Raw genomic sequence first — 14,279 nt, forward strand, 5'->3', positions numbered from 1 at the left:
GTGAGTAGAACTGGTATCCACTTATACATGATCTGTGGAAATGGGATCCCCTGCATCTAAATATAGCTAAACATAGTATGAATGATGAATCCTATGGAGCAGTCACATTATTCAACTTTGCACTATTCAAAGTAATAACTATGTGTAAAATATGGCAGTTGGTTCTGGTCCAATGGAAATGTTCAATGGAAATTTTTAAAATGCATTTTTATTTGTTTATTATATAATATAAGAGCAAAGGATCATAAAAAGCATTTCTGATTCAAGTTTAATACAAAGTAATAGGGTATTTATAGAAAACAAAAGTTAAAAATTAAAAATAACCCTTAATATTATACTTTAGCTTAGCACAGTGCCTGTCATGTAGTAGGTACTTCATAAATACTTATTGACTCACTTAAGACAAACCCACATTGACAAAATGATGAAAATGTCTTTGTTATTGTCTCTGAAAATATTTTCAGCAGCATTGACTGAACTATCTTTTTTTCTTAAATTTTCATATTACATCGGTGAGTGCAGAGCCCTTTACCCATAGCTTAGTGAATTTACATGTGCACATTCTCACAAAATGAGCCAAGTGCAGTTAGTTTACCTGGGGCGTTATTTAAATTCAGTAATGGTTTAAATGGATATTGTTATCCTTGTGATAGTTTTCAACAGTTGGACTAAAATAAATTGAAAAACAACCTTTGAAATACTTTCGGTCACCCAGGCTTTCTTATTAGCCCACCAAAGAGCTGGAGGCGATCGATGATTGTATCCTTTCAGTGTCCCAGGATTTCAAGCCTGACAAACAAGTATTGGTTTTAATTTAAAATCCTCTTCTACATTATGTCCCAATAAGGGTTAGGTGATCATTAGACACTTTGAATCTAGGTTTTTTATTTAAATTAGAAATAGATGTTCTGGAAAATATCTTTTCCCATTATAATGTGATTTCATACACATTAAAACTTTGTTGTTCAGTGTATACACCTTGTTTGATTATTTTCTTCAAAACATCAGAATATTTATCTTCCTAGACCTCATGTGCATTGACAGTGTCTCTACTAATATGAATATTATGTAATTGAACTTAATTTTGAAAGCTTTTGAAACAACCAACACGTGCAGTGAAAATTTCTTCCCTATACACTTCATTTCCATTTTCTTTTACTGCCTTAAATAACTGAAACTTTTGTCTGAATGGCTGCTCTGTTAAGAAGAAGGCATTTTTGATTGCAATCTTCATTCTATACAGCTAAAATATATGTTCCATTTTTATCATTGTAACACTTTTATTCCTTGGAGTTGTTTGCAAACCACAAAAAGCTGATGGAACTTTATCTTTTTCTTTTATTTTGCCTGCAAATTTTGTAAGATTCGGATACCATTATTTTAGGCACTATGGCATCTCATTCTGTTTGAATGGCCAACTTCATGCTATTTAATTTTTTTGTTTTTGTTCTAATGTCCCTATTTTTTTTAATGTCACAATTTCCATCTGAAGTATTCTCCCCTTTGTCCATTTTGTGAAGGAGTCCTTAAAAATAGAGGGCAAATAGCACATTGCGATCACATCAAACTATAGGCAAGTATAGACTGATGATGCTTTAAATGCAAACTGGTATTTTATAATTTTCACTAAATTAAATTTTGCATTACTGAGCTCACATTGTGATCCAGCTATATTTGAGCTATTGGTATACTGACTTGGACTTTTCACTGTTAGATTCAATTCTTTGTTTTAAGTTCCTGTCTTCAGAACTTTTCTTTTAAAAATACAAGTTTTTGAAAAAAACCCCAAAAACCCTCCCCCAGAGACTACACCAAGAGATCTTTTGTTAAAGCTCCAAGAGGGGAGACTGATAGAAGTCCCCAAAAAACAAAAAAAAATGAGAGGAACAAGAGCACAGACAAATACGGGGAGTAAAAAAGGGGTGAATTTGAGCAAACAACAGAAACAGAAGAAACTACAATAGACAGCTACTACTCAGCAAATGGAACAGAGGGGGAGAGATCAGCAAACGATAAACCAGAAATCCCAGCGAATTGGATACAGGCTGTGGAAGGACTCAAAACACAACTAAGAGAGGCTAAAGACAATTGGGAAAATAAGTTAAAAATTAAGATAAGTCATCTGGAAACAGAGGCACTTGAACCAAAACGAGAAAATAGTGTCTTGAAAGCCAAAATCAACCAGCTGGAAAATGAGGCAAAGGAGATGAAAGATGAGGCAAAGGAGATGAAAGACAAAGTAAAGAGGATGAAAGAAGATCTTCAAAGAAACTCAGACCAGAAGGAAAAAGACAACCAAAAAGCCAGAGATGCAATCCAATCTTTAAGAACCAGAATAAAACAACTAGAATCAAGTGACCTCACAAGGCAGCAGGACACTATAAAACAAAACAAAAAGGATGAAAAAATTGAGGAAAATGTGAAGCATCTCATTCACAAAACAGATGATTTAGAAAATTGTTCAAGAAGAGACAATTTAAGAATAATTGGACTACCAGAAGACCACGACAAAAGAAAAAGCCTAGACATAATACTAGAGGAAATTATCCAGGAAAACTGTCCCGAGATCCTAGAACAAGTGGAGATTGAAAGAATCCACAGATCACCCCCTGTATTTAATCCCCAAATGACAACACCAAGAAATGTTATAGCCAAATTAAAAAAAATCAGATGAAAGAAAAGATAGTACAAGCTGCCAAGAAGAAGCCATTTCAGATACCATGGAAACACGGTGAAGTTAACACAGGATCTGGCTGCATCCACATTGAAGGACCAAAAGGCATGGAATACGATATTCCAGAAAGCAAGGGAACTAGGTCTACAACCAAAAATAAAATACCCATCAAAACTGACTATATTCTTACAGGGGAAAGTATGGTCATACAACACAACAGAAGAGTTCCAAGCATTCATAAATAAAAGACCAGACCTGAACAGAAAATTTGATGTCCAACCACAGAACTCAAGAGAATCATCAAAAGGTAATTAAAAAAGAGGGGGGAAAAGACAACAACAAAAATTTTATAAGAGACTCAATAAGTTAAAATGATATGTATCCCTATAAGAAAAGAGGTCATTGGTAACTCTTAAAAACTGTTGCTATCACCTGAGCAGCTAGAAGAACTACACTCAGAGGGAACAGTGACAAACTGTATAGGATGAAAGGACAAGACATAAACAGGTATATAGATATATGCATGCATAAGTACGTATACATGTGTATGTGTGTATATATATATATATATATACATGACTAGAGCTAAAAATAGAGGTTATGACTAAAAGAAATGGGAAAAGAAACAAATGGGGGTAAATTTATATGTCACAAAGAAGCTCATGATGGGAGGGGGGAGAACATCGATACACTGGAAGGGTAAAGAAGTTGGAGATAGGAAATACTCAACTCTTACATACTTTGAAACTGACCCAAAGAGGGAAGAACAATCCAATCCATCGGGGAAGAGAATAGATTTGTGCCCTATAGGGGAGTAGAAGGGTAAAAAATGGACGGGTGGGGAGGGAAGCAGTACAAGGGAGGGAGAGGGTGGGGGGGAATTTTAAAAAGACTCCAGGGGAAAATAAGGGAGGGAATAAGAAGGGAGGGGGATAGAAAGGGAAGTAAAACAAGGGGGGGGACTAGGGGGACTGACTATAAACAAACATTGGTATAGAAGGAAATAGTGAAAGAAGAAAAGGCAGGACCAGGAGTAGAAATCAAAATGCTGGGAAATACACAGCTAGTAATCATAACTCTGAATGTGAATGGAATGAACTTACCCATAAAACACAAGCGAATAGCAGGATTAGAATCCAAAACCCTACCATATGCTGTCTGCAAGAAACACTCATGCAAGAAACGCATAGGGTGAAAGTAAGAGGATGGAGCCAAATCTATTGGGCATCAAATGATAAAAAGAAGGCAGGAGTAGCAATCATGATATTGGACAAAGCCAAAGTAAAAATAAATCTAGTTAAAAGAGATAGGGAAGGTAATTACATTCTGATAAAAGGAGTACTCAATATGTATGCACCAAATGACAGAGCATCCAAATTTTTAAAGGAGAAACTAGAGGAGCTCAAGGATGAAATAGATAGAAAAACTATACTAGTGGGAGATCTGAACCTTCCCCTATCCGAACTAGATAAATCAAATAAAAAAATAAATAAGAAAGAGGTGAGAGAAGCAAATGAAATCTTAGAAAAATTAGAGTTAGTAGACATATGGAGAAAAATAAATAGGGACAAAAAGGAATACACCTTCTTTTCAGCAGTACATGGCACATTCACAAAAATTGACCATGTACTAGGGCACAAAATCATTGTAAACAAGTGCAACAGGGCAGAAATAATAAATGCAACCTTCTCAGACCACAATGCAATAAAAATAATAATTAGTAAGGGTACATGGATAGATAAATCAAAAATTAATTGGAAATTAAACAATATGATTCTCCAAAACCAGCTAGTTAAAGAACAAATAGTGGAAACAATAACTTCATTGAAGAAAATGGCAATGGTGAGACATCCTTTCAAAACCTATGGGATGCAGCCAAAACAGTACTCAGGGGTAAATTTATATCCTTGTGTTCATATATAAACAAATTAAGAGGGGCAGAGGTCAATGAATTGGGCATGAAAATTAAAAAACTAGAAAGTGAACAAATTAAAAACCCTCAGATGAAGACTAAATTAGAGATCCTAAAAACCAAAGGAGAAATTAACAAAATTGAAAGTCAAAGGACTATTGATTTAATAAATAAGACTAGAAGCTGGTACTTTGAAAAAACAAATAAAATTGGCAAAGTACTAGTCAGTCTAATTAAAAAAAAGGAACGAAAAAAACCAAATTGACAGTATCCAAGATGAAAAGGGAGACCTCACCTCTAATGAAGAGGAAATCAAGGCAATCATTAAAAACTACTATGCCCAATTATATGGCAAAAAATATGGCAATCTAAGTGATATGGATGAATACTTACAAAAATATAAATTGCCTAGACTAAAAGAAGAAGAAACAAATTACCTAAACAACCCATATCAGAAAAAGAAATTGAACAAGCCATCAAAGAACTCCCTAAGAAAAATGCCCAGGTCCAGACAGATTCACAAATGAATTCTATCAAACATTCAAAGAACAGCTAACCCCAATACTATACAAACTATTTGACAGAATAAACCAAGAAGGGGTTCTACCAAATTCTTTTTATGACACAAACATGGTACTGATCCCAAAGCCAGGCAGGTTAAAAACAGAGAAAGAAAACTATAGGCCAATCTCCCTAATGAATATAGATGCAACCCTCCTTCCCTTCCTTCCTTCCTTCCTTCCTTCCTTCCTTCCTTCCTTCCTTCCTTCCTTCCTTCCTTCCTTCCTTTCTTCCTTTCTTCCTTTCTTGCTTTCTTGCTTTCTTGCTTTCTTGCTTTCTTCCTTTCTTCCTTCCTTTCTTATTCTCAGGCTGAAGAGTGGCAAGGGCTAGACAATTTGAGCCACATAACTAGGAAGTGTCTCAAGTCAAATTTGAACCCAGAACTTCCAGTCTCCAGGGCTTGTGTGCTATGCAACTAGCTGCCTCCTCCCCAACTTAAATATATAATTTAAATATCACCCCTTCCTTCTTTTCATAGTACTTAGAGATGGAAAGGGCTTCTTAGATCATCTGTTTCTAATCCCTTATTTTATGGGTGAAAAAACAGAGGTCCTGGGAGAACCTGCTCTAGATCACAGAGGTATTAAGTAAAGCATTAGGATTTGAGTTCAAGTCTTCTGAACTGATTCCAAATGTAATTCCCCTTGTTCTATACCAATTACTCAATCAGCATTTATAAAATACTTACTATGGTCCAATGGAATATTCTTAATAAAGGCTGATTATAATTAATTTTCCTTGAGTTTTTAAAATCCAACAAAAAAGGGCTTTCAACAAAAATTATGGAAGAAAGAAGAAAGCCACTTATGTATGTATTCACAAAGCTAGGTACATTAGAGTAACTACAGTTTAGGAAAAATAGGAGTATACATATCCAGAAATTCATTGGAGATAAAATCCAAAGAAGGCACGTCCAGGAAGCTGTAGTTTCCCAAATCTCAATATTGGGGACCTGATTTGGCCTCTCAATTCACTGGATACTTTATTTTCTGGATAAAGTTTTCCTCAATTGTATACTTATGGATTTGGACTAAATTGTCTCTATGGTTCCTTCTGTTTTAGAGCTTTCCCTTAATGCTCTCTGGTGGGGAGTGATAAAAAAGGAATGTCAAAACCCAAGGTGAGAAATGTTGCATAGATGTTAAATTAGCAGCTAGGTGGGGATAATAATTGGGGATAGCATCTACCTTTCAGGGTTGTTTTGAAGATAAAAAGAGGTAATATTTGTAAAGTATTTTGCAAACCTTAAAGCACTACATAAATGCTAGCTATTATTTTTTATTAAATACATTAGTTGAGTCTCTGTTCTTAAAAAATCATAGTGAATTAAGTTTAATAGCTTTGTGACCTTGGGCAATTTATCCAACACCTCTGGATCTCAATTTCTTTGACTATAAAATAAAGAAAGTAAAAGAGATGTTTTCTAAGGCCCCTCCCATTGCTTTGATTCTATGAAAATAATATTTCAATAGTTACTTTCATCCTTTACTCCATCCAAAATCTACACTGGAATTCATTTTTAAAAGAAGCACATAGTGAATACAAATAAATTGAAAACATGGTATCAGGTACTTGAGGTTGGGGTAGATGGACTATACAAAGAAGTAAAAGACTAGGTCCTGCTCTCAGAGAGTTTACAGTCTGGTTGAAAATACAAAACTTATCTATATATGAAAATAAGACTTTACCATGAAAATAATAATGGTTGAATTTCATGTAGTTCTTTAGAGTTCACCAGACTATAATTTTCCAGAGGACAAGATCCTTTGTATATTCTTTGTATAGTCTATGCACCCTAACTCAAAGTACCTGGTACTATGCTTTGAATATATTTGTATTCACTATGTGATTCTTTAATAAATGAATACCTATGAAAATTTAGTGTGGATGAAGAGAAGGATGAAGAGAATGGAAGAATTATGATGCTCATAACAGAAAACAACTAAAACAAAAATCTTCATAGAAGGCATATGGGTTTTTAGTCTTATGAAATTTAATGAGAAAGAATGTGGTGTAGTGGTTAGAAGAATTGGGATCCAGTTTTTTTTTTGATGCATATGAGCTATGTGATTAAGGGTCAGTTACTAGACCATCCAGTACCCTAGGTAACTCTCTAAAACCAATAAGTAACAAAGGTTTTGCTGTTCTACACCCATGGGGATGTTTCCATACCAGGAGTTCCCTAAACCAACAAAATGACAAGTTAGTGTGGGGAAATGGAATTTCAACCCACAGATCATACTTATTTAGTACCTTCCACAATCTCTAATATGCAATCTCATTCAAATAGCAGAAAATCACCTTTTTAATTTCTTACAGGATGAACCTTATATACCAGTAGAGAATGGTTACCTCAATGCTCTGATTTTTAGAGATTCTGAGAAGGGATTTCATCACTTCCCCCCCTCAAAAATAGTTTCCTTACTAGCCTGGCTTGTTACTGTACCTATAATTTTGTTACCCTCTTTCTCTAACCCCTTAGGTTAAGATCCTGTCTACTTTAATAACATAAATATTCTTGGGAAGTCATATATCCACTTTTTTGGCCTCAGACATTTCCTAGCTATGTGACTTGGGGTAAGTCACTTGACCTCATTTGTTTAGTTTCCTCATCTGTAAAGTCATCTGGAGAAGGAAATGGCATTTCAGAATCACTACCAAGAAAACCCAAATGGGGACATGAAGATTCAGACATGACTGAAAAGCCATTGAGCTGAACTGCATCTCAAGGGTTCTTTGGTCTTTCTTGTCTCTTGAAGTTGAAATCTTCTATATTGTCTCTTTAGCACAATGTGAACTTCTTGAGATCAGGGATTATTTTATCTTTCTATATTGTATCCCCAGCACTTAGTATAGTGCTTTGCACATAGTAAGCCCTTAATGAAAAACTTTTTTTCACTCATTAAATGCATTATATTTTAGTTATTAGTAGTTCCTTGGTGTGAATTACTCATTTCTCTCTGGGATGCTAGTAAGAGCAGTTCTTGATAGGGGGAAAGTAAAACATAGCCCTAGAATCTAGAGTACTGCCTGAAAAGTGAGACCCAAGTTGAGGAGTCCATTGCTGCAAGATAGTAGTAGATGGTTTGTGAATATTGGTGGGATGGTGTATGGAAAGGAAACTAAAACAAGTTCTGGACTTTCTGCCACTCTGTTGGAATAAGCAACAGACTATTAGAGAGAGAAGAAATTACTGGGAGTGGCAATTGGTCTTGTGACTAGCACTTCCTTCATGGGGTTGGAAGTGGGAGGAGCTTTGGCTTCCCAGTCTGGATAGAAGTGCCTCTATTTTCTTCAGCCCTAAGATATAGTCCCAACCAGCTCTGAAGGTCAGAACTTTTCTTGTTGTTTGCTGTCTACTGCTAATATTTTGAAATTAAGAAAACTAGCATGGATATAGTATAGACAGGAATAAGAGCAACCATCCACCAGCCTGTGAGGCTTGGCCTCAGCTCCAACTCCAACCGTATTTAGGGAGATCCCTCTTCCCTTTTCCCTGATATCTCTCCAATCTGAACTGGTTATTACAATTTATCTTATTTGAATATCTCAGTCAGATAAGTGGACTATCTTTTCTGGGGCATAGAGGGAGCTGAACCTCTGTTAAATCATCCAACTATGAATAGTCCTTATGGGACACCTGCTGAGCGACCAAAGTCTGGGGAAAGGCTTGGCCCTCAGGAGGGTCTGTGTTTACCTGCTCTGGGGCATATTTGGCATCAATCCATAGAGAAGACATCCTTTGTCTATCATTTGTGGCTCATTTCTTGGACACTCCATTTTGTTTAAAAATAGCCTCTTGGCAGGGGGCATCTCTCTCCTTTGCCTCACCTGCAGCCATATTCCCTCTCTCCCTTCAACTCCTCCATTCTCTGCTGCAAACCTTCCGTATTCCCTGTTCTTCATATCCACCCATTCTTTCCCTATAAATATTACAGGTGGTACAACAGGGAGGAGTCTTGGATAAGGGGCTAGATAAAGGTTCTGAAAGGAAAGAGTCACCAAAAACACTTTTTACTCCCTTCCCAGTTTTGCTCAGAGAAGTCCATTTTCACTTTCTTTTCTCTTTTTTCTCTCCTAAATGGGTTCCAAGTAGTTAAATGAGAAAAGACACTATTGATGTGTACTAAATACTTGATCAGATTCTCTCTCTCTCATGGTTTCTTCCATCAGATGGGAACATAAACTTGGATCAAAGGAGAGGCAGAAAATTGTTGACTGTTGAGTCTTAGAGGAGCCTGGTTTCCAGTTTTTTTAAAGGGATAATTCTTTTAGCAACATAGAAGCTAATTAATAGCCCTGAGTAAAAGAAAATGTGTCATTTGGTAGGTCTAGATTTCTCCAATGCAGCAAACCACAGCTTTATTTTTGTTTCATGCTTGCAAATGCTCAAATGAATCTGTGATCTCATTGACTTGGGAGTTTCCTCTAACAATTTAGTCAGCCGGTCAATAAATATTTATTATGCATCAACTCTAAGCCAGACACTTTTCTAAATGCTGGAGATGCAAAGAAAGGCAGAAAACAGTCCCTGCTCACAAGTTGCTCACAGTTTAATGGGGGAGAGAATATGAAAACAGCAATGAGTGAACAAGCTATACATATACAGGGTAAATTGGAGCTAATAAAAAATGAAGATCTTGAAATTAATGGAGATGGAGAAAGGCTTCCTTTAGCAAAAAGTATTGTAATTGGGACTTGAAGGAAGCCAGGAGGCAGAGAGGAGGAAGGAGGCAGCCAGTGAAAATGGGAAGAGTTGGTCAACAGGGAAATTACGAAGAGGGAGGATTTGGAAAGACAATACAGATCTTAACCATTCTATGATTTACTATCTCTTAGGCTCTTGTTCTTGTTCCCCTAAAAATAAGGTCTGTCCAATGTGTTAGAAGCTTTTCTTGATTCCTCCTGATATAGCAAAAGCACAAGCAGAGCACTCCAGATGTCTCCCTGTTATACTTTGCTCTTGCCCATGACAGTTTATTTTTTCTTACTGTCATACAGTTCTTTGATGATATCCTTTACTCCTGTTCTTCAGAGTTCCATGCTGTTAATATATTTCAGCCTACCATTTAGTAGCAATTTCCCTTTTCCTTCATTTGAAATATTCTCAATTTAACAAATTAAATGGACATTTCCACATACATGGTAGAAGAGAGAAATTGGATTGTAAATGAAATTGCAGATCTCTATTATGTACACTTTACTTTTCTTCTTTTTTAAGTTTATACAAAATTCAACTTGTAGATTTCAAAGCTATTTATTTCAAAGCTGTTTTGCTTATCTAAGCTCCTTCTGTTGATCCTTCTCTTATCTTTTCTGCATTAAAAAAGATGTCTGAATGACCCTCTGTTTATTTTTTGCTTCTTTTCCCCTATCCTATCTCCTACTTCTCCTCCTATGAAATGAAAGGGAAGCATCAAAAAGAGGGAGGGAGGGAGGGAGGCAGGAAAAACAAAGCCCTTGTAACAAATATGTACAGTCAAGAAAAATAAATTCCCACATCACTTTTGTCCAAAAAATGTGTCTTTGTCTGCATGTTGTCTTCATCACCTCTCTCTCAGGAGAGGTAGCATCTTTTGTCATCAGTCCCTTAGAATTGTGGTCGCTTATATACATTGATAAGAGATTTTAAGTTTTACAGTTTTTTCTTTAAAATGTACAAATTTGTTCTTTCTTCTGATTTTATTTATAGTAAGACTTTTAAAACTGATATGATTCAGCTTCTCTTGCAATATGCCTATTCCCTAATCGTTGGATGAGGGGCTCACTTTGAATGTACCAATGGTAAAATGGAAGTCTTTTTGATGGTTGAAGAACTGTATAAATTCATAGCAGCCTTTACTTCCTGCTCCTTTTTTTCATTTTCATTGTAGAAGCCAAAGGGGTCCCTATAGAACTCAAGGCCATTTTAATTTTACTTTCATTTATTGGCAGGACCAAAAAAAGATTTCATTACCAGGTAGTCAGTTTTTGGTGATATGCTTCTCCATTATCAGCTAGGTTAGTCTTTAGCATGTTACAGGACATATTCATAGCCTTTCCAGCATGGTGGAACCTGCCAGAGCTTGGCTTTCATTACCATTGCCTTTGAGAACCCAGGGTCTCTTACAAATAACAAGAAGACACCAGAGAAGGATTTTGTGGAGAAGCATTTAATTCAAGATTTGAAAAAAGAAAACATTACCATTATAAGTTATTTGGACACTGAAAATGATAGGGGCAATTAGGTGGTACAATAGATACAGTAATGAGCCTGGGGTTAGGAGAACTGTGTTCAAGTTTGGCCTTAGGTATTTACTAGCTGTATGACTTAGGAGGGCAAGTCTCTTAACCTCTGTCTGCCTCAGATTCCTCATCTCTAAAATGGAGATATTAACAGCATCTACCTTCCAGGACTTTTTTGAGGATCAAGTGAGATAAGTATTTTTGAAGTGCTTAGCATAGTGCCTGGAGCATAGTAAGTATTATATAAATATCCAATATTATTGTTACAATTATCTTAATCATTATAATAATGAGCACCAAAAGGAAAAGGTTAAATTTTCATGTTTTGTGTAACTTAGTGATTTGAGAAACTAAGGATACATACATATATTAAAAAAAAATATATATATATATATATATTTCTCATTCCTCTAAGCTTAAACTACCTCCCCTCAATATTAGAAGAGTTGGGAAACACAATATGAAATGCAATGTAGAAACATAGAAAACTAATTTAAGAAGTCAGGGTTTTTTAACTTAATGAAGAGACGAGACAAAGATTATAGACTTCAAATAGCTAAGAATACGAAAACAAGTAAGAAAGGTAGGCCCCCTTCTTAAGGAGCTTCATTCTACTGATAGAAGACACCCATATAAGGGATTGGAGTTTGGGAGGCAGGTACCCATTTTGGGGCTCTGAAGTTGTCAAGGAGAAAGACAGTCCAGGCAAATGTCAGATTGGTCACTCCCTCCTTGGGACTACCATTTCAGGAATGGTCCCAAGCAATGCTTCACCTTACAGGACTCTCTCCATACTCTTCCTCTTCAAAATGATGAGTAAAAAGAGGGAGAAACAAAATAGACATAATAGGCCCCCTCTCATGAAAATGGCTTAATTTTCATAGCATTATAGAATATTAGGACTAAAAGAGGCCCTCGACATACTTTCCCCCATCCTTTTATTCAATAGATGAAGAAGCTGAAGATTAAAGTAACTTTCCAAGGGTTATACAATTTGTAAATGATAGAGCTAGGTTAAAAGCCCAAGTCTTTTAAATGCCTAATAATTTTGTTTTTGATTTTCTTAAGGAAAGGGGCCTGTCACCTTTATTTTTATTCACTTTCAAAGCAGAAATCTTAAGAGGGTGAACATCTGGCCCAAGTTGAATGTGATTCTAGATTTTCCTCTTCATAGTTCTAACAGATGGTCTATTCATTTTCTTTAGACTGGTAAAAACAAGGAAAGAGATGGTATTAGTTGGCCTTCCTAGTCTTTATGCTCAGTTCTTAGAAGGCTTCTGCTGCATTCTCTTTGTATCTCTTGTTTTCACTCTTATCTCATTGGAAAGCAGGAATAAGTAAAAGTTTTATGGTCCTGTGATAAAACCCTAATATAAGCATGGCTATATGTAAAGTGTTTTTAAATCGTCCCACCAAAAAATAAAATCAGGTTTCCTGAAGGCTAACTTTTAAATTGTTTCCATTTTATTCACTTTTAGAAGAAGTTTGGTTCTTTTTTTCTGTTCAATAGCATCTGAATCAGGAACAGCTGAAAATAAATTTATACTTGCTTCTTTAGTAACCATCTCAGACACTCCAGCACTCCGATACAGACTAGATTATTTTAAAGAGACACTTTTTAAGTTACAACTGTTTAAAGATACCGTATTGTATTTTCTGGGCAACGAATGAATGAATAAGTAAAAGTATTCTTTAAGTAATTACTATGTTCTAGGCATTATGCTAAGTACTGTGAATATAAATACAAAAGTGAGATTCTGTCCTCAAGTAACTTTATACACACACACACACACACACACACACACACACACACACACACATGCACACAAAGTAAAAGGTTTGATATGAGATATGACAGGAATGATGAGTTGATTATCAAGGCAGTTCAGTTCTTTGCAGAAGCAATAGTAAGAGTTTACAATGCCCATCACAGGAGACAGAAACTGGTTAAGGTGGTAATGTGCATGGTTGTTGATGGCAAGATGGCTCCAATGAATGGATGGGTATGACACTGGTTTATACAGTAACCTAGATGAATTTTTACTTGCCAGTAAAGATGACTGAGTCCTAGGCAAGAAGTTCCAAAACTGAATCTTAATTTTCTCAAGGATTGGAGATTTCTAAAATTCTGGTCTTGAGGATCAAGTTCCAAGGGAGTGTAAAAGTAGTGACAAGGCAGATGACATGATGATTCTAGTGGGAAATAGAGTTTGAGAAATGAGATAGAACCGATTTTCATGTTTTATATCTCCGCCCATGAGTTAAGATGAGTTTGGCATTCTGTCCCTATATTCAGATGTGTGTAGCTATACCTCTCTCTTCAGAGATTCTACTTTAAAAAAGTATTTTTTTTGTCCACAGGATAGACAGGTAAAGTGGAGGATGGTACAGTTTATAACTGGTTGAATGACTGAACCCAAAGAATCATGAATTTTGGGTAATACCCTTTTAAATACCTGGATAATTTTCATTTAAAATCTCTTGAAATATGGTATCTAGGCTACTTTTTGAATCATGGGTTTTAGGTAGACCAATAATTTTTAAATAATCTCTCTTTGATCTATTTTCTAAGTCAGTAGTTTTTCCTCTGAGATTTTTATAGTTTCTTCTATTTTTTTCATTCCTTTGACTTTATTGTTTCATGTAGTCATATGGAGTCAATGTCTTCCACTTGGTAAATTTTAGTTTTTAAGAAATTATTTTATTCAGTGAGGTTTATACTTTTTTTTAAACATTTGATCAATTTTGATTTTCAAGGAGTTGCTTTCTTCAATTTTTTGCATGCATCTCATTTATTAAATTTAAATTTTTATTTCCATAATTTTCTTGTAGAACTTTCCCATTTTTCTCCATCTCTCTCGTATCTGATTTTTAAATGATTTTTTTTGTTCTTTAAAAATATCTTTC

The sequence above is a fragment of the Monodelphis domestica genome, chromosome 4 (assembly GCF_027887165.1).
Source record: "Monodelphis domestica isolate mMonDom1 chromosome 4, mMonDom1.pri, whole genome shotgun sequence".
NCBI classification, from domain to species: Eukaryota; Metazoa; Chordata; class Mammalia; order Didelphimorphia; family Didelphidae; genus Monodelphis; species Monodelphis domestica.